Here is a 23174-nt window from a genome sequence, read left to right as displayed (position 1 = left end):
TAATACAACTTTCTTATCTGGATAATTATCTCTCTTTCTTATCTGCATAATTTTCTCTCATTCTTATATGCATAATTATCACATTTTAATATTAGTAGATGCTAAATAAGGTTATATATGAAATTTTTGTAGCAATTGCAAAGTGTTATTCCATACACAAATTGAGCAACTTCCATTACCAACTCTACTTCTAAATTTTTACGTGATAGAACCACAATCAATCACAATCTTATATTGAAAGTTGAGATAAGTAATCAAAGTTGAGATGGCCGAGTTGGTCTAAGGCGCCAGATTAAGGTTCTGGTCCGAAAGGGCGTGGGTTCAAATCCCACTCTCAACAACAAGGTTAGTAATTTTAAACGAATCTTAACAAAAAATTTTAGAAACTAAAAATGGGAGGAGATAAAATGTTAGGTTTTTAGAAGATATAAGGGTTACAGTTTTAAGAGAGGTATGAAATTCCCGCATTTACTAGGTATAGGTATGGGTATGGAGAATCCCCGACTTTTTCAACTGGGTATGGGATGAGTATGGGGATGTATATATCCGCCCCGTCCCCGTTCCCATGCCCACCAAAATACCCGTCCCCATTTAAATTATTAGTCAATAATAAACGTGTATATATATATATATATATATATATATATATATATATATATATATATATATATATTAATACACACTTTCTATTTGTTATTGCTTTTAATTGTTTGGTTAGACATCAAAATTCATTTGCATCTCCATATATTTTCATCTTATCATAACATTTATGCAATTATGTTCAAATGATGTATGTCAATTCAATATTTTTTGTCTCACATTTGAATATTTCTAATTTTTTAATTATTTTATTTATTGTATATTTTCCTTTCACCTTAGAACGTTTAACCATTTATATTTAAGTGTCAAATAGCATAAACCTTTAATTTACTAGGTAATATAAAAAAATTATCTTCCTTACTCTATTATTATTAATTTTTGTTTAATTTGAAGAACTATTTTGTTTCTCTAAAACAATTTTCGTTATTTCTCAACCATTGACTATGTTGATATTTGAAAAGTTTCCTTAAATCTCTAAAGTATTTTTCATTTTATCATACTCTTAATTATATATTTGTTTTTTTTTTTGTGCGATTTTATTCGGTGGTTTCTCAAATTGTTTCAAAGACACACATTTGATAATTTTTTTAATAACATTTGTTTTTTATTCTTATAATGTAAAATACTATTTTGATATATTTGATATACTTGTTTTTTATTTTGTAATTCATTATCATCCTATTATTTTATCACTATAATTGTATAAATAAATTTTATTTACTGTAATATAAAATTTTAATATAATTGTCCTCGGTTTCATTTTATCACCATCCAACATATATTGAAGTTCAAAATATACAATATCTATATTAAAATTTTATTATTATTAGTTGAATATTTGTTCTTTGCGTTATTTTGATCAGGTGATGTATTATAATTTTTATTAGTGTATAAAAAAGAGGTTCATTAGAATTTAAAAAATTGAAAAAAACAAACATTTAAAATATATTTTAATTTGAATATTTATTTTCTTTTTATATTTAAAAAAAATATCAACTAGAATTCATTAATGTTTGCAAATTTAAAATATGTTTTGGTTGTCATGAAATTTTATTTGTATTTTAATTTCCAATTAATACATTTATAATATAATTTCTTTATAAATATTTTATATCGAAGAAACAATTCTCCTCTTAATATTGAATATTTGATAATATTATTTTATCCAAACAAGAAATTGAAATGTAAGATATTCCAATTACTCTACCTAAATAAATTATTTGGAAAATGAAGGAAATTCAATTGTAAGAAATTTCAATGCTATGCATTTTAATTTTTTAGAATTATTCAAGTGTTTCATCCAAACACAAAGTTAAGGGAGATATTACGTGAATTTTTTTATGCATGCTTCCATGCAATGTTCCCTATATAAGTCTTTTTTCTTATGTGCATAATTATCTGCATAATTATCTCTCTTCTTATCTGCATAATTATCTCTCATTCTTATCTGCATAATTATCACATTTTAATATTAGTAGATGTTGAATAAGATTATAAATGAAATTTTTGTAGCAATTGCAAAGTGTTATTCTATACACAAATTGAGCAACTTCCATTACCAACTCTACTTCTTAATTTTTACGTGATAGAACCACAATCAATCACAGTCTTATACTGAAAGGTAAGATAAGTAATCAAAGTTGAGATGGCTGAGTTGGTTTAAGGCGCCAAATTAAGGTTCTGGTCCGAAAGGGCGTGGGTTTTGTTCCTGCAGAAGACAAATAAGATGTGTTAGGCAGAAGTGTCACCTTACCATGTAATCCGCTATCTCTTCAGTTGGTCTCTCCCCGGTTGATACATGTCAGCTTGAACCCAGGAGGGGTTACCTGCAGAAGAGTCTCCGAAGCTCAAGTAAGTCAAAGCTCTCAGAAAGTCAAATCGATGATTAATGAATGCGTACCTTTAATTCGTGGGGTCCATGCGTATTTATAGAGCATTAATGATGTTCGTTTAGCCAATGGGTCGGGCCTTGGTTTGGGCCCTAACTTGGGTTATGAGTGGACCTGGGCCCTAACCCAGGCCCCCAAGGTCCATCGAACGTGAGGACCTCCATTTTACTAAGTCTTCGAGGGCGGTCTGATCCGTTTATTTCTTGGCTTGTCAGATGTCGTCCTTGGCCGTGTACTATCCGTGTTGGCCATTTTGTTGTTACTTTAGCCTTTGTTCATTTAAATTTGAGACCATGGCGGGCCAGGTCGTGTACTTGGGTTGTCTCTGGCATGTTCGTGAGGTTTATCATTTATATGGTTAAATTGACCAGGTCCGGTATAAGTTAGATTTACTTGGCCTAGGCCGAATACTTGGCTGCCTTGATGTATTTCTTACTTATTTGATTGAGTTCGGTTAGGTGTGGTACACCAGTCCCCCAGCCTTGTCCGATGGGAGTTGTCGGTCAAGGGTGATATGTGTTGGTATGCTAGCAGAACCGGCTAGGTGTGGTACAGGTTTAAATCCCACTCTCAACAACATTGTTAGTATTTTTTAAAGAATCTTAACAAAAAATTTTTGAAACTAAAAATGGAAGGACATAAAATGTTAAGTTTTTAGAAGACATAGGTTTTCCTAGAATAACCTATGGTAGAATAACCTATGGTGGTGATTTGAAATCTCTTATTCAAACCAATTTCTTTTTTGGTTCGTCGTCCCATCGCGATTTAGTTTGCGACAACCCCTCTCTTGGTATTTGTTCAAACTCGAACATTCCGCTACGCAATTATAACAATTGGTGTTAGATTTTGCTTTGATAGTTATTCAAATATTTCAAAAATGGTTGGACAAAATCAAACCTTTGTCAAGTGTGCGTATTCTAATATACCTCATCTTTTTGCTAGTGAAAACTACCTCTTTTGTAAAGTAAGTGCAAATATTTTTGGAATCTGTTGATAGGGTTTTTGGGATGCAGTTGTTAATGGTCCTTTTATTCTAGTTATTACTGTTAATGATGTACAAGAGGCTAAACCGTTTACTTAGTGGATTGCAAATGAAAATAAAAGAGCCCAATATGATATGAGGGCAAGAAATATTATTTTGTCTACTTTAACCCTTGATGAGTTTTACGGGATACCTATTTACAAGAGTGCTCAAGAAATGTAGGAAATATTGAGAGTAACCAAGAAGGAACAAATGATGTAAAGCTTGTTAGGAAGAACTCATTAATCCAAGAATACGAGATGTTCTGAATGCAACAAAGGGACACCAACTACGACTTGCAAAAATGATTCACGCACATCGTTAATAATCTCATTGGCTTAGGTAAAACTTTTGATACTAACGAATTGATATTAAAATTATTAAATCTTTGAATAGGACATGGGAGCCAAAAGTCATGACCATTACGGAGTCACAAAATCTTGTAACCATTATCAAAACATATGTTAAATTTACAAACATTAATGAATTCTAGTTGATATTTTTTTTAAATATAAAAAGAAAACAAGTATTTAAAATATATTTTAAATGTCTGTTTACTTCAATTTTTAAATTCTAATAAACCTCTTTTTTATACACTAATAAAGGTTATAATACATCACTTGATCAAAACGCAAAGAACAAATATTCAACTAATAATAATAAAATTTTAACATAAATATTGTATCTTTTGAACTTCAATATATGTTGGATGGTGATAAAAAGAAATCCATGGCAATTAGATTAAAATTTTATATTATAGTAAATAAAATTTACTTATACAATATAGTGATAAAATAATAGTATGATAATGAGTTAAAATAATAATTATATAAAATATATCAAAATAGTATTTTACATTGTAAGAATAAACAACAAATACTATTAAAAAAATATCAAATGTGTGTCTTTGAAACAATTTGAGAGACCACCGAATGAAATTGCACAAAAGAAAACAAATATATAATTAAGGGTATCATAAAATGAAAAATACATTAGAGATTTAAGAAAACTTTTCAAATATCAAGATAGTCAATGTTTGAGAAATAACAAAAATTGTTTTAGTGAAACAAAATAGTTCTTCAAATTAAACAAAAATTAATAATAATAGAGTAAGGAAGATCATTTTTTTATATTACCTAGTAAATTAAAGGCTTATGCTATTTAACAGTTAAAAATATGCAATACATTAAACGTTCTCAGGTGAAAGGAAAATATACAATAAATAAAAATATAAAAAAAATAATAAATATTCAAATGTGAGACAAAAAATATTGAATTGACATAGATCATTTAAACATAATTGCATAAAGGTTATGATAAGATGAAAAATATATTGGAGATGCAAATGAATTTTATGTCAAACCAAAAAATTAGAAGAAATAAAAAATAGAAAGTTCGTATTAATATATATATATATATATATATATATATATATGTGTGTGTGTGTGTGTGTGTGTGTGTGTGTGTGTTTACTTATTGACTAATAATTTAAATAGGGACGGGTATATGGCGGGACATGTATTTTTTAGGGTATGTACATCCCCATACACATGCCCATATCTAGTTGAAAAAGTTGGGGATTCTCCATACCCATACCCATACCCATACCTCGTCAATGTAGGAATTCCTCGTCAAAACGAGGACGAGTTCGAGTTTGTTTGTCTTCCCTAATCACCAAGAAACCACAAGAATCCTAAAACCTTAATAGAAGCTACAAAATTGTCACATGCAACAACCCACCGTGAACGAAAAGAAACCATGAAAACATAGCATTCGAGTATCAATGATAGACACATAACTCATGACGAGAATAAATGTAGAAAACCCATTTATCACCCTTACAATAACACATACCCTACCGGACAAGAGACATGGCCTACAAATAATAAGCTAGGTTCATGAATCATGTAACATCCCGGTCGGATATTATTATTTTAAATAAAATAAAATGCAGCTAAAATAAAATGCATTTAACAAAGTTCTTTCCCAAAATGCGGGAAAATTTCAAACTTTATTAAAAGCACTAAAAGACAAAATCCATAAATGCGTTCAACGCCTACAAATATAAAACAATTTATAGAAACTGATTACAAAAATAATCCATAAAATCCATAAAATAATTCCATGTAAATATTCCCATGCTGACCCCACTCCGGCTCTAAGTATCCACGTGCTAACTTGCATCAACATCTACTCCCATGTAACGAGTTACATGATCATCATCAAACACAAACAAATAGGGTGAGCTCAAAATAAAAACGCATTACAAGGTACATTATAAGAACAATTAAAAACCCTTAACACTTCTACTACACTCAAATCTCGGACCCAAACTTTCATATCTTCCTCTAGACGCCTCTTGATTCTACATCCTTTGATGAGTACACTGATAGATCTTTGTTGCACGAGTGTCTACTCGCCCCTCCGACTATAGATCACCACCTAATAGTCCACACACGGGAATAAATTGCCACAGTCAAAATCCGCGACACCAAGTGGAGTTCTCCAAAATGAATCGCAATCCGTAGTTGTCCCCAAACTACCAAACTCAATCAGTTACACTGAAGAGGGCAATCTTCCAGAACCCCGTCGTACGAGTCACGATCTCGCACACTCCACTGGACTTCTAAAACCACCAGACTACAACCTTTAGTGGCCACGTGTTACCCCAATACAAGTTACACTCGTAACTGAGCCCCCAACAAAGCATCGCATCAAGACCTCCATCCAAAGTTGCGTAGAATCCCTCGCGTAATCCATTATTGCATCCAAAATCACCTAGCACAACATCCTCGTCGCTAACTTGACTCGCATTCTAGACCACCTGGCAGAACACTTGGCGTCTCTGGGCGGCAACCCACTTGATTTTGGTCCAAGCTCAGTTCTACAACACACTGCCTGGCGGAACCACTTCCGTCGCCAAATGCCAACTCTCGGGTTTTACTCTAGAGTTCACTTTGTGGCCTATCTCCTGGTAGTTTACATCGTTCTGCCAGGCGCCACACCAATAACTGATAATTTACTGGTATTTGACACTCTAGAATAGGTTCCAATGAACTTATTTACACAAGAGACTCAGTGCATGAAAAACATTTATCCATGCAAGTAAATACACTTTCATATCATTAAGTTGAACTCAACTACATAAATCCACATAAAGCTATCAAAACAAAGTGTTATACCTAACACACAATCCTGCACAACCAAACAACATACAAACTAGGAAGAACACATAACCATTGCCCCAAAATATCGCACGGACAATAAAATAGTAATAATGATAATAATAAAAAAAAACAACAATAATAATAATAATAAAACGAAACAATACAAATAAAAAATAAGGTTAAATTATCCTTTTGGTCCCTCTATTTGTCATGAAATTTCAGTTTGGTCCTCGAGTTTTTCGTTGTCTCAATTTGATTCTCATTTTCTTAAAAACGACTCAATTTGGTCCTCACCGTTAACTTTGACCAGACGGTGTTAAAGTCAACGCCACGTGTCAATTTCTGGTTTTTTTGATTTTTTAATATTGTTTTTTGATTTTTTTAATATTGTTTTTTGATTTTTTTTTTAATTTTTTTTTAATTTTTTTCTTTTTGACACGTGTCAAAGTGACTCAATTTGGTCCCTATATTTGTTTTTAGTTTCAATTTAGTCCCAATTTTTGTAAAAATGAAGCAATATTGTCCTTCCTCAAATTGACACTAAATTTACTTTTTTATAAATTTTATGGTGATATTCTTACTAAAATTAACGTTTTTATTAAATATTTCTATAAATATTTTAAATTAACTTTGAATTCTACACAAAACATTAGACTTTGATTTTATTTTGAACTTGAAATTTAGTTCCTAAACTTATGTGTGACAAGTTATTTGATTTTTAATCTTTACTAAGTTTGTACAATATGATACACTTGATGCCTTTATATATGACGACAAAATTGTTAATTTTTGAAATTAAGTTTGGGGTTTAACTTTGTTTAATAATAAAACTAAAAAAAAAGTTATTTAAAAATATTTCTACAAATATTTAATAAAATTGTCAATTTTATTAAGAATATGATCATAAGTTGTATACAAAGATTAAATTGAGTCTTAATCTAACTAAAAACAAATTGCTTCATTTTTATAAAAATTGGGACTAAATTTTAAAAAAAAATAAAAAATTCAAAAAAATTCAAAAAAAATTAAAAAAAAAACCAGAAATTGACACGTGGCATTGACTTTAACACCGTCTGGTCAAAGTTAACGGTGAGGACCAAATTGAGTCATTTTTAAGAAAATGAGGACAAATTGAGATAACGAAAAACTTAAGGACCAAACTGAAATCTCATGACAAATAGAGGGACCAAAAGGATAATTTAACCAAAAAATAATAATAAAATAAAATAAAATAATAATACTAATAAGATAACATAATAATAATAATAAAATAATAAAATAATAAAAATAAAATAAAGCAATAATGATAATAAAATCATAAATAAAATAAAACAATGATAACAATAAAAATAATAATAAAATAATAGTAAAATAAAATAAAAAAAATAAAAATAAAAATAATTATAAAATAAAATAAAATAAGTATAATAATAAATATAATAAAAATAAAAGTAATAATAAAATAACAATAAAAATAATAATAAAATAATAACAAAACAATAATAATAATATAAATAATAATAACTATTATTATAATAATAATAATAACTATTATTATTATATTAATAACTATTATTATTAATATTTTAATAATAGTAATAAAACGAAATTTTACAAATAAAAAAATAAATAATAATAAAATAAAATGAAACAATAATAAAACGTAATAAATAATAAAAAGAATAATAATAAAACAATAATAATGATAAAATAAAATAATAAAAAGAAAACAATAATAATGATAATATTATCAATAAAACAAAACACAGATAATAATAACAATAATAGTAAAATTAAAATAAAATAAAATAAAATAATAATAATAATAATAAGAAAGATAATTATAAAATAAAATAAAATAAGAATAATAGTAATAACAATAAAATAAAAATAGTAAAACAAAAAATAATAATAACAATAATAATATAATTAATAATTATTATAATAATAATAATAAAGTGAAATTTTAAAAATAAATATATTAATGAAAATTAAAATAATCATAAAATAAAATAAAACAATAATAATAAAACAAAAATATTAATTAAATAAAATAATAATAATGATAATAAAATCATCAATAAAACTAAACAATATAATAAAAACAATATAATCAAATAATAGTAAAATAAAATAAAATAATAATACTAATAAATATAATTATAAAATAAAATAAAATGAAATTAATAATATTAATCAAAATAATAATAATAATAATAATAATAATAATAATAATCAAAATAATAATAAAAATAAAAACAAAAATTAAAAACGATAGTAATTAAAATAATAATAGTAAATTAAAATAAAAATGATAATAAGAAAAATAATAATAATAATAATAATAATAGAAATAATAATAATAATTATTATTATTATAATTATAATAAAATAATAATAATTATAAATATAATAGTAAAATAAAATAATAATAATAATAATATAATAATAATAATAATAATGGTAAAATAAAATAAAATTCATAATAAGAATAATATTAAGTACGCCGTATTTAGAAGAAAACTCTAAACATCTCGTCAAGCAAAAAAGAAGAATCAAGATAATCATAACATTGATTGGGTCACAAAAGGCAAAAAGAAGAATCATGATAGTCATAACAATGATTGGGTCACAAAGAGAACTCAATACAACAGAAACCACAAACACACAAATACTCTCTCTAAAACCACATACGACAAACATCAAGAAGTGAAACGATACAAGAATTTGATTCAGGAGAAAACTTTCATGTATCAATATATAACGCAATTGCATATAATATCATTAAAACAGGAAATGGCAGCTCCCCTAACATAAAATTCTGGCTCAAAAAGTAATCTTAGAATCCTTTCTTACACCATAATTGATCTCCCATTTGATCTACACCCTTGAGCACTCCTTCCCGCCTTGTAACACTCTCCTAAGTTCTGTTTTTAGGGTTTTAAAACTCCCTTTTGGTAGCCACACGAAAATGCCTTCCCAAGAGCACCACTCTCCTCCCTTTCATCCATTATTAGGCTAACACTACAGAACCAAAAAAATAATAAAATGCAAATAAGTCAAGGCTGGATTGTGCTAGCCAAGGTTCAAACCTACCCTAACTCAATTACCAAACAATTGCACAACCATTCAACTAATTCATGATTCATGATAAGTGTTACACCTATAGGATTATATTATCACACACCATGATCAAGCATATTATTAAAATAATAAAACAATTAAATTAATATGCCAATGACATACAAAAGGCTTGAACCTAAGTCCTCTCATAATAAAGAAGTACTCTTAACCACTTAAGCTACTGATATCGCTGTCGTTAGGCGATCAAATTACCACTACTTAACTTTAGCAACTTCAGTATTACCAAGTTAGTAGTGAGCAAAATAGTTAGGGTTAAGATAACCCTGAGTCGTCTCACAACGAATACGGGATTGATCTCAAATATTTGATTCTTAAAAATGCAATTAAAACTAGCAACTATAAAAATAGGGGGTTTTGATATGCAAAGAAAATGACACGGAAGATTGTAAACACAGTAATAGTAAATAGGTCAATTCCACTGCTTTTTCTAAATAAGATTCTTCATTGGTTATCTAGATATTATTGTTAAATTAATTATTGTTGTTGATTTACAAATCAATCAATGTAAAGACTCAATTCATTTGTTGGCATTCTCACTTTTAATCAAAGTACAGTCTCCATTAAAAGTGAAAATTGTTAGATTGTCCATAGTAAATTCAATCAAAGTACAGTCTCAATTAATTTTACTATGCCTAATCATGTATATTCCTTTGTTTCTTCACCAAATAGAAAACTTAATTAATCAAAGTAAAGTCTTAACTAATTTTAGTTAAAGTAATTACCTCTAATCAAATTAAAGTCTCAATTATTGGCAAAAACTTATTTAATCAAATGAAAGTTTCTAAATAAAATCAAAGTAAAGTCTCAATTTAATTTTAAAAACTTTTAACTCATATGATTAGCATGCATGTAGATTTACAGTCATTATTTTCTATTCGATTAAAAAGCAAAGGACATAGATAAACAAAAACCACAACAATAATCAAAATAACAAACACATAAATTCATCTAACCTCAGAATCCAGTTAAGAAATTACAGTGGAATCAACCCTTAAAGCTTAGCCCTCAATGGCTTTGATGGAATACATGATAATATATGATGAAGGAAAGAAAATAAAAGAGAGAATGAGAAATGTGATGGATGACGGTGTTTGCCAAAACGAGAGAGTTCTAAGTGTCTAAGTTGTAAGTTGTGTCGCTTCTGCTCCCTTAAGTCTCTTTATATAGGCTTCAACTAGACTTTGGGCTTTATCTGTCGGTTGCTAAAATCTTTTATTTTTATTTAATTAATTAGCAACTTAATTTCTGTCCAATTTCCAATTTTGCCCCTCTTATTTAACCATTTTTGCAGTTTTGACCAGAGTTGACTGCTGGCTTTGACCAGTTGACCATTGTTGACCAGTTGACCAGTTTGACTGTCCAATAACAGCATGACACGTGGCGCAGAGAGTCTCTATCCAGAATTAGGGTTTCACTCTCACACTCTTCTCCCTCCTTTGGCTGTGCGTGACAGCGCGGCTGCTCCGGCGTGGTGGTGCGGTGGTGTTGCAGTGGCCGGCGATTGACGATGGTGGCGCGCTCTTCTTCTTCCGCGATGGTTGTGCGTGAACCTGCTGTTTCGTGCAGTTCGGGAATGATGGCGCAGTTTTGGTTCTCACAGTGTAGATCTGCGTTGCTGCATTGGACGTGGTGCTGTTGCGGTGGGTTTGCTGGTGCGTGATGAACTCTCGATGGTGATGGCACGAAGTGGTGCAGATCTGTGAAGATGATGGAGGCGCGAAGGTGGAAACGTTGCTGCTCCGATCTGGTTCGCGTTTTTTGCAAGAACTCGCAGTGGCTCGAAGTGCAAGAACGTTTTCTACGGTCGCTCGCAGGTGCGGTGGCTCAATTTGGTGGAATGGTGCAGGTTCGAACTGTTGTTTCGCAGTTGCAGGTGAAAGCTCGCACTCACGTTGATGTTGGTATTGGTGCGTCGTTTCTGGCTCGCGGTGGTTGACTATGGTGCTTCGTTGTAGAGAAGATGGAGAGGCACGTGCAGGTGCGCGGTGGTGGAGCAAGCTTCCATGGTGGCGCGATGGTTACTGCATTTGGATGGAGTGCGACCGTGACTCGCAGGTGGTGGCTGCGCAAATCTAGTACGCGATGGTGGTCGGAAAACAAGCTTCCATGGTGGCCCAAGGTTGGAAGATGGTGGAACTTTGGTGGCCGGAGGTTTGCGAGTTACGAATGAAGGTTGAAGATGGTTCAGATGCAGATCTATGGTGGTGGCACGGCTGACGGCGAGGTCCGTGAATGGTGGCCGGCAGCTGCCATGGTGATGGTAGGAGATGAGGAAAATTAGGGTTAGGGTTTCATGTGTGAGATGGAGGAGTTGATGACGTGGCAAGATCTGACTGGTCAATTTGGTGAGTGGAGGATTATGACACGTGACTCGTTCTGGTTGGCTAATTTTAAAAGGTGGGGATTGCCACATGGCATGATCTGGTTGAGTGGAGTTTAAGTGGTAGGAGGGGTGCAACTTAGTGAAAACTGGGGGTGCAGAACAGGTTTTTGGTGGTCCACTTTAGAAGGAGTGTGCAAATAAAATCTGAGGGTGCATTTAGCTCCTGATTTATTCTTTTCCAGAATTTCCTGATTTTGGATTTATTTTATAACTTTGAATATTTCAAATCCACACTATCAATAACCAAAAATAAATTTCAGCTGCGTTAACAAACGTTAGAATATCCAATAATATTTTATGCAACTAAAATCAATTTTTACGCCACTTTTACCAAACTTACTCAATAAATCCAATAATCACAAATCCTAATTGTATCACACCTAGCCGATCTCGACTAGCATATCAATACATATCATCCTTCACCGACACATCGTATCGGCAAAGGCTGGGGGACTGGTGTACCGGACCTGGTCAACTTAACCATATAAATGACAACCCTCACATATATGCCGGAAACAACCCAAGTACACGACTTGGGCCGGCATGGACTCAAACTCATAACTGAATAAAGGCTAAAGTAACAACAAAGGGCCAACCTAGGACAGTGTGCGACCAAGGACGACATCCGACAAGTCAAGAAGTAAACGGATCAGACTGCACTTGAAGACTTAGTAAAATGGAAGCCCCCACGTTCAATAGGCCTTAAGGGCTTGGATTAGGTCCCAGGCCCACTCACAGCCCAAGCTAGAGCCTAAGTCAAGGTCCGGCCCACGGGATAACCAGACGTCTATAAACACACGTGGACCCCAGTAATTAAAGGTACGCATTCATTAATCACAGATTTGACCTTTTTGAGAGTTTTGACTCACTTGAGCTTCGGAGTCTCTTCTGTAGTTAACCCCTTCTGGGTCCAAACCGATATGTACAGACCGGGAAGAAGCCAACTGAGGAGATAACGGACTACATGGTAAGGTGACGCTTGTGCCTAACTCATCTTATTTGTTCTCTCCCAACAAGCCATATCCCCCATCACAACCTTACCTCCACCTTCCCCGCTATGATCACTCAACCCATCCCACCCCACCTGCTCCCTCTCTACCAGCCCAGACGTTGTCACCCCTTCACCGACTTTATCGCCAACACCCCTCTTCCTGCCCAATGGAAACCTTTCACCCCGGACCGCTATACTGGCGAAACCGTCCCTGACGAACACCTCAAAGTCTACATCACCCATGTCGCCCTGTACACGTCCCAAGATGCAGTCTTCTACAAAGCCTTCCCCACCACCCTCAAGGGTCCTGCCCTATAATGGTTCACAACCCTTCCGGCTTAATCCATCGACAACTTCGACGTTCTTTCCTACATGTTCTCCACCCATTTCGCTGGCAGCCGTTCACACCAAACTACCACAATCTCCCTCCTAGGCATTAGATAGGAACAAGGCGAACCACTCAGAGCGTTCATAGATCACTTCAGTAAGGCAGCTCTTCGCACCCCACACCTCAACCAGGAGATGATACTCCAGTGCATGGCACTTACCCTGCAACCCGGCTCCTTCGCCAACAACGTCTACCTCCACCCACATGCCTCTATGCACGAACTCAAACTACGTGCAGCCGACTACGTCTGCATGGAGGAAATACAAACCCTTCACACCAAATTCTGCAATGACTATGCAGCCACCACCGCCAACCCTACCCCGCAACCTCCCTGCCCTGATGCCCGCCCACGCGAGCCCCGCCAACCTCGCTTCACCAGATATGCCCCCCTTACCGTAGCTCGCTCCCGCATCCTCGATGAGGCCCTACAAGCTGACCTAATCCCTCCACCACACAAGACAACCACCCCTCCTAACGCGGACATGACCAAATATTGTCGCTACCACCGCAACCATGGCCACACTACAGAAGAATGCAAAGCACTCCAGGATAAAATAGAAGAATTGGTCCGTGCTGCCCACTTTCGTCGTTTCATCCGTAGAGATGACCATTCCTCTTCCTCTCGATACCGCCACCCCCCTCGATCTGACCACAGACGCCTTCCACATGATTCTCGTCACGACAGACGCCCCGCCAAACCCACTAACCAAGAAGCCGAACCGGCCCGCACCGACATCACCCCTGCCGACCCTCCCCTACGTGGCACCATCAACACCATCTCTGGTGGCTTCGCTAGTGGAGGATCCACCTCTTCTGCTAGAAAGAGACACCTCCATCATATCCAATCCATCAACCATATAACCCATTCCCACCACAGACGCCGCATGCCTCCTATCATCCTCATAGATGACAACTTTCATGGCCTAGACCATCAACAAGATGACCCCATGGTCATCATTGTGGAAATCAAAAACTACGCCGTTAAGAAAGTCCTTGTTGATCAGGGCAGCTCCGTTGACATCCTGTACTGGGCCACCTACCAAAAACTTCAACTTCCAGACACCGTCATGGTCCCATATGACGAGTCGATCTATGGCTTCTCTGGCGAACAAGTATCCACCCGTGGTTACATCGACCTCCACACCGTCTTTCGTGAAGGGACCCAAACCAAAACCATCCCAATTCGCTTCCTCATCGTCGAAGTGCCAACATCCTACAACATCCTCCTAGGCCGCCCTTCCCTGAACACCCTTGGCGCCGTCGTCTCCACCCCCCACTTAGCCATGAAGTTCCCTTCCCCTTCCGGTGACATCCTCATCATCCACTGCGACCAACGCTTGGCACGTGAATGCTACATGGCCAACCTACGCCCACAGCTCCCAATTCAACAAACCAACCACATTGAGCGACCTCCTGGATCCGGCATCTCCCTGTCAGGCAAGGATCTAGACCCTATAATAGGCTGGGATGTTCGTCTCGAACCAGTTGAAGAGACCTCCCCTCTAGAGCTTCCCAACGGTCACTCTATCAACCTAGGCACCAGTTTGAACTCTGACGAGCGTGCCATCATCACACCCATCCTCACCAACAACACAGACCTTTTCGCCTAGTCAACCGCCGATCTCCCTAGAGTGGACCCTCTAGTGGCATCCCACAAACTATCCATCTATAAAGAAACCTATTACGCATCCCAGAAAAAGCGCAAACTTGGCGAAGAACGCCGGCTAGCAGCTAAGGTTGAAGCCGACAAATTACTGAACGTAGGATTCATAGAAGAAGCTCAGTACACCACTTGGCTTTCTAACGTAGTCTTGGTGAAGAAAGCCAATGGCAAATGGCGAATCTGTGTGGACTACACGGATCTAAACAAGGCTTGCCCCCGCGATGCCTACCCTTACCCAACATTGATCGACTCGTTGACGGTGCGGCATGAAATAAAGTGCTCAGCTTTTTGGATGCATATTCTGAATACAACCAAATCCCCATGGCTGTATCTGACATGCACAAAACTGCCTTCATCACGGACGATGTCAACTACTTCTATAGGGTAATGCCTTTTGGCCTAAAAAACGCTGGAGCAACCTACCAACGACTGATGGATAAGGTTTTCAGTCACCTAATGGGACAATGTGTCGAAGTGTATGTTGACAACATGGTTGTCAAGTCACCAAGTTACCACCAACATGTTGAGGACCTATCAGCAGTCTTCTCTGCGCTACGCCAATACAACCTTCGCCTCAACCCAGACAAGTGTGTATTCGGCGTCGACTGGAGTAAATTCCTTGGTTTTATGCTAACCTAGCGCGGCATAGAAGCCAATCCCGAAAAATGCAAGGCCATCATCGAGATGCGCAGCCCCGCTACCATCAAGGAGGTCTAACGGCTCATAGGCCGCCTCACAGTCATTTCCCGTTTCCTACCCAAACTGGCCGAACAAACCCAACCCATAGTCCAACTCTTAAAGAAATCGACCAGGTTCACGTGGACTGATGATTGTGAACAAATCTTTCAAAAACTGAAAACCACCCTCACCTCACCACCTATCCTCCACAAGTCGGACACTCACCAACCCCTACTCGTATACATCACAGCCACCAACTACACCGTCAGCGCCGCGCTCGTCCAAGAGATAGAGGGCACACAGCATCCTGTCTACTTCGTTAGCAGGACACTGTAGGATCCCGAAACCAGATATCACATGGTAGAGAAATTGGCTTTATCTTTAGTCCACGCAGCTCGCCGCTTACGCCCATACTTCCAAAACCACAGCATCACCGTCAAAACTGACTACCCAATCCAAAAAATTTTGCAAAAACCAAATCTAGCCGGACGAATGTCATCTTGGGCCGTCGAGCTGTCAGAATTCAATATTTAATACGAACCCCATGGCCTCATCAAAGCTCAATGTCTTTTAGATTTCATCAACGACCTCCAGCACACCCCCACAAAGGACCAATGGACACTTCATGTAGATGGTTCCTCAAACCCAAAAGGTGCCGGTGCTGGCATTGTGTTAGAAGGACCCAACGACATCCTCATCGAAAAATCCCTTCACTTTGCCTTCAAAACATCAAACAATCAAGCTGAATACGAAGCTATCCTTGCCGGCCTTTCCCTTGCCCGTGAAGTAGGTGTCAAGACGCTAACATGCAAAACCGACTCCAAACTCACTGTAGGGCACCTGAATGACGAATTTCAGATTAAAGACCTCATCCTCCTACAATACTACCATCTGGTCCGAACAGTCATTCAATCTGCTTTTGAGCGAGTTCGCATCGAACACATCCTAAGAACCGACAACATCAGAGCCGACATCCTCTCTAAATTAGCCAGCACCAAACTAAAAGGCCGCCACCGATCCCTGTTGCAACAAACACTATCTACACCCTCCATAACACATACTTGTCAAAACCTAACCCACGACCCAACGGACAGCACCGCCCCTCCCCAAAACCATAACTGGACCACCCCTATATCCAATATCTAAAACCGACAACCCTCCACAAGATGTAGACAAAACTTGGCTGGATAAGGCCGCCAGGTATACCATGATAGGCGATTACCTTTACAAACGCGGGTACGGCCAACCCCTCCTCAAATGTGTCATGGCAGAGCAAGCACAGCATATCATTAAAGAACTACACGAAGGCGTTTGCGGCTACCATTCCGGTGCACTAACAATGGCCACTGGGGTACTTAGAGCCGGGTACTTCTGGCCGACCATAGAAGCAGACTGCCAGGACTATGTCAGAAAGTGCAAACCAGGCCAAAAACATGGCAACCTCATCCACTAGAAGCAGGAACAACTCCATCACATAATATCCCCATGGCCCTTCGCAAAATGGGGAATGGATATCCTTGGTCCCTTCTCATCTAGCAAGGGACAAGTGAAATTTCTGATTGTCGTTGTTGACTACTTCACCAAATGGATAGAAGTCAAACCATTAACCACTATCATGGCCCAGCAGGTTCAACAGTTCGTTTGGAAGGACATTGTATGCAGATATGGCGTCCCACACACCATCATTATCAACAATGGCCGACAATTTATAGATAAGGAGCTAGCCAAATTCTACACTGGCCTGGACATAAAACACATCACAAGTTCTGTGGAACATCCACAAACTAATGGACAAGCAGAGGCGACCAACAAGGTTATCTTAATGGAACTACGCAAACGGTTAGACAGCGCCAAAGGCCGATGGACCGAAGAGTTAGTAAAAGTGTTATGGGCTTACAGGTGCACCCCTCAATCAGCAACAAATGAATCCCCTTTCAGCCTAGTTTACGGTGCAGACGCCATGATACTAGTTGAAATTGGCGAACCATCTCTGCGTCGAGAACTATACGACCCAACCCACAACCATTAGAACATGGCTACTCACCTTGACATCCTACCAGAACTCAGAGAGAAAGCCCAAATATGAAACTTAGCTACCAAACGAAGGGTTGCCAGAAAGTATAATGCAAACCTATCTCCACGATTATTCGCCATCGGGGACTTAGTATGGAGAATGGCCAGCAGTGCTAGAAAGAAGGATGGCAAGTTCTCCGCCAATTGGGACGGCCCATCCGTATATGCGAAGACGTAGAAGGAGGAGCTTATCGCCTGGAACACTTATCCGGGGAAGAGATTCCCAACACTTGGAATGTATTGCACCTCAAATTCTACTTTAGCTGAATGTATACTATAGTTGGACCAATACTTGTAACCCTGGGTGTACTCTTTTTCCTCACCTGGTCTTTTTCCCTAAGGAGGGTTTTGGCCAGGAAGGTTTTAACGAGGCACCCCATATTCAATAAATAAAACGAAGGGTTCTCAACTATACAACTTTCCTACGTTTTTACTCTCATATTCGTTTAAGTTCCCCACCCTTATCACAAGTAAGCGGTCTGGGTCAAACACCCTTAACTTCATGTTGATTCGTTTAAGTTCCCCACCCTTACCACCAGTAAGCGGCATGGGTCGAACACCCTTAACTTGTGCTTGATTCGTTTAAGTTCCTCACCCTTATCACAAGTAAGCGGTCTGGGTCGAACACCCTTAACTTCATGTTGATTCGTTTAAGTTCCCCACACTTACCACCAGTAAACGACCTGGTCGAACACCCTTAACTTGTGCTTGATTCGTTTAAGTTCCCCACCCTTACCACAAGTAAACGGCCTGGGTCGAACACCCTTAACTTCATGTTGATTCGTTTAAGTTCCCCACCCTTACCACAAGTAAGCGGCCTGGGTCGAACACCCCTAACTTCATGTTGATTCGTTTAAAGTTCCCCACCCTTACCACAAGTAAGCGGCCTGGGTCGGACACCCTTAACTTCATGTTGATTCGTTTAAAGTTCCCCACCCTTACCACAAGTAAGCGGCCTGGGTCGAACACCCTTAACTTGATGTTGATTCGTTTAAGTTCCCCACCCTTATCACAAGTAAGCGGTCTGGGTCGAACACCCTTAACTTGATGTTAATTCGTTTAAGTTTCCAACCCTTATCACAAGTAAACGGCCTGGGTCAAACACCCTTAACATATAATAGCATACACAAACAATCCATACATACACAAATATAAAGAGCAATTAAACTGCAAGTAATCGGCATTTATATCAAACAGCAAAATAGAGCAATGTACGAGTTATTACAGACTTAGAATCATTAAACTAAATTGGAAGTATTAAATTAAATCCTAAGCCGCCTTCTGCTCCACGTCTTCCGCCACCACCTCGTCACCACCAACATTAGCATCAACTGCCTCCTTTTCCCCATTTCCTTCTGGACTAGATTCCTCCTCATCTATAAGCACACCATCGACAACATCCTTATTCACATCAAACCTAACATCATTAGCATCAACATTCTCATAAAAAAATGACGCTTGCCGAACACCCTTCTGAAAGCCATTGATATGTTCTTGTATTATGCAGCTCTTCAAGTCCTCCAGTTCACCCTCCAGCCCATCATGCTTCTCCTTGATATCATCATAGTCGGCCTCAAGCTCTGCAATTCGACCCTTCAACTTTTCCTCAGAATCAAGGCATCGTACCCTCCACGTAGCGAGCCTTTTCCTTTCCAATTCCCACTCCTCCTCCTTCTTTTTCCAAGCTTCCTTCTCTTCGTCATGCTTATCAACCTTCTCCTGCAACTCCTCCACCTTAGTTCGGTTCCCTTCTTTCACCTCTTGTTCATACAAAGAACCCACACGCCGACTAAGCAGCAAGGTCTTGCTGCTAAATTCAACCATTGCCTTCACCAAAGCTCTCGGCTCCATATTGTCAATTGAATTTATTAGCGATTCTGGCACATTAATTTCAATGTCTTTCCTCATAGTAGTTTCCGGAAGCTCAATCAACCCAGCTTCCGGCCCCTTCACCCCACTGGCCGAGTCTGCCCCCATCACGACAGCTTGCACTTTCTTCACGTCCTTGCCCTTGACCACCCTAATAGGCAACTCCGCTTTCCTTTTTGTACATCATGCACATGGACGTCTACCAGCGAGTCCTGCAAGTTAGGAACCACAGTGTTCCCGGCAGCTTTAGCCTTCACCGCCTTCTCCTTACGAAGGACTTGAAAAAGTGTCAAGTTCTTCTTGCCAAGTTGCGCCATATGCCCTGAAATACACAACACACAAATCGTCAAAATACTCCAATCAATAACAATGCTCAAAGTTACAAAAAATACCTTCAATATCTATAATAGGGTGAACTGAATTATACACCCTAACTAAGCCCTTAGTGGGCATCTTATCGCTAAATTGCATAAAAGTATCCACCACCTCCTTCTCACCCACAAACAGATCTTCCCTCGAAATCACCTTATATCTCCAAGGGTTGTTGGTCTAGAAGAACGGAAACTTAGTATTACCATCAGCGGTATAGAAATGCGACCGACCAGCCGGCTTTACTACAACTTTGAAGAACCCATCTTTGAAATGCTTGAACGATTGAGTGAAGGCCTCCAATTTGGTGAGACCAGGTCGGTTGATTAACGATAACCATGTTATCGGACTCTTCGGCCTTGTGACAAAAAAGTATAAGAACGCTCGGGGAGACGGTTCCAAGTACAGCGCCATGCACAGTAATCTGAAAGCTTGCAAATACGCCCAACTGTTCGGATGAAGCTAAGTAGGGGCAACATTCAACAATCGCAACACTCCCATAGTGAATTCATCAAAAGGTAGACGGATGTGCAGTTGTGAGAAGTGGCACATGTACATATAAAAGAATTCTTCGGCTGCTCCTTCTCGGCCATGGCACGCGCATTCAACAACGGTAACCCGCTCTGGAGCAATTATGTCCCTTTGCGCACCCTTTTTGAAAATAGGCCTACAATTCAACCACGATTTTAGCAAGCGCGACCATCGGAACAACGACCGCTGAGTCTGCACATCTGCCGCTACCCATTCATATCTGGTCTTTACCGGCCAATTGCTCTCAGCCATCTCCTCAGGCGGATCTTCCCTAATTTTAACCACCCTCTCCACTGGAATTCTTCGTACACTACCCACTTCTTCCCTATCACTACTATCATCTCGACTACTCTCGTTATCCCTAGACCGCTCACTACCCGAGTTTGACAACGAAAACCTATCGCTACTACTAGACATACCTGATTTCTCTAGAAAAGATGACGGAGGAGGAAGAGAAGATATCGGAGAGCTCTATACGCACGCGAACAAATTTTTTGCAAATGAAACAAAATGAATGAAATGCAACAGCATCTTCATTTATACACACGAATTTCAAGCGTCATAACCCTTTCCCACCAAAAACATAACTCTTTTCAATCATCGCAAAGTACCAAAATGGCGGCGCCAAACCTCCCTAAGTCAGCCTTCTGACGTCTTTTCAACTGCCACAAACGTCTTCTAGCCTTAACACTGTTCATCACACTTAAAGGCTGGGGGACTGGTGTATCACACCTAGCCGATCTCGACTAGCATATCAATACATATCATCCTTCACCGACACATCGTATCGGCAAAGGCTGGGGGACTGGTGTACCGGACCTGGTCAACTTAACCATATAAATGACAACCCTCACATATATGCCAGAAACAACCCAAGTACACGACTTGGGTCGACATGGACTCAAACTCATAACTGAATAAAGGCTAAAGTAATAACAAAGCGGCCAACCTAGGACAGTGTGCGGCCAAGGACGACATCCGACAAGTCAAGAAGTAAACGGATCATACCGCTCTTGAAGACTTAGTAAAATGGAAGCCCCCGCGTTCAATAGGCCTTAAGGGCCTGGATTAGGGCCTAGGCCCACTCACAGCCTAAGCTAGAGCCCAAGTCAAGGCCCGGCCCACGGGATAACCGGACGTCATTAATGCTCTATAAATACGCGTGGACCCCAGTAATTAAAGGTACGCATTCATTAATCACAAATTTGACCTTTTTGAGAGTTTTGACTCACTTGAGCTTCAGAGTCTCTCCTGCAGGTAATCCCTTCTGGGTCCAAACCGATATGTATAGACTGGGAAGAAGCCAACTGAGGAGATAGTGGACTACATGGAAAGGTGACGCTTGTGCCTAACTCATCTTATTTGTTTTTTGCAGGAACATTAATTAAATCAATCTTTAAGAACAAAAAATTCAATTAAATCCCCAAATTTAAATATTAAATGAGGGCAAAAATTTGAACTCATCAGCTACCATTACTCTTTGTCTTCTCTATCCATATTAATGAACTTAGGGATTCTCGCCCTCGCATTTATTAGATAAATATTTATTTATTTAATTAATTTTCTTGGGTCTTACATTTCCCCCAACTTAGAAAATTTGCGACCTCGAAAATTGCACTTACGAGGAACAACTATGGTTATGATTACCTTGTGTGGTCCTCTATTCTCAACGTCTTCTCGTGCGTATCTTCATCCCAAAGAACCTTCACTCTCTAGATCTCCCTCCCCCTCACTTTCATGATCTGAGAATACAATATTCTCTCTGGCCTCACGTCCCAAGTCAGATATTCTCTTATCTGAACCTTATCATGATTTAAACATTATCCCCCCTATTACATGAGTGGGGCTTGCAATGTACTTCCTTATTTGTGACTTGTGAAACACTTGGTGCATGTTTGCCTAGTGTGGTGGCTTGACAATCTCCTACGCAACCGAACTGGTGCTCCGATTAATCTGATAGATTGATCGCTCTTCCAATGCTTGTAGTTGAGGTACTCTAAGAATCACACGCTCCATCGTCTCAAACCCCAACAACCTGCTTCTCTTATTTGCATACAACTTCTGTCTGTTTTATGTTGCATGCATCTGGTCCTGGATTAAGCTAATCTCCTCTATTGTCTATTGTAGCCACTTAATCCAATAATCACCGACTACTAATCCTAGTACCCACACAACTGCATTGTGCCTCTGTTACGATCCAACGCCGCTTATGATACCATTCTAACCTTTGTCAATACTTCACTTAAATAGTTTAATTCTCTAACTTCTCCTTAGCGATCCACTAAAACTTTCAATCATCTTGGTGTTTACACTAACTCCTTGCCATTATGTCTTCAATATCTTTTTCTCCAACTTCTAGAAAAAACCCTCCAATTAGGACTATTGGCACCAACACTACTTCAGATACT

General features: G+C 37.9%; 1 non-coding gene across 1 annotated transcript; it reads left to right on the top strand.

Annotated features, from left to right (window-relative positions):
- Positions 1-259: 259 nt before the first annotated feature.
- On the top strand, positions 260-340 carry TRNAL-AAG (transfer RNA leucine (anticodon AAG)). The gene has a single exon. It is a non-coding gene; the product is annotated as a tRNA-Leu (tRNA).
- Positions 341-23174: the final 22834 nt, after the last annotated feature.

The sequence above is a fragment of the Vigna unguiculata genome, chromosome 11, assembly GCF_037176805.1.
Source record: "Vigna unguiculata cultivar grain cowpea cultivar isolate G323 ecotype 2 chromosome 11, ASM3717680v1, whole genome shotgun sequence".
NCBI classification, from domain to species: Eukaryota; Viridiplantae; Streptophyta; class Magnoliopsida; order Fabales; family Fabaceae; genus Vigna; species Vigna unguiculata.
This window is presented reverse-complemented; position numbering and strand designations above follow the sequence as displayed.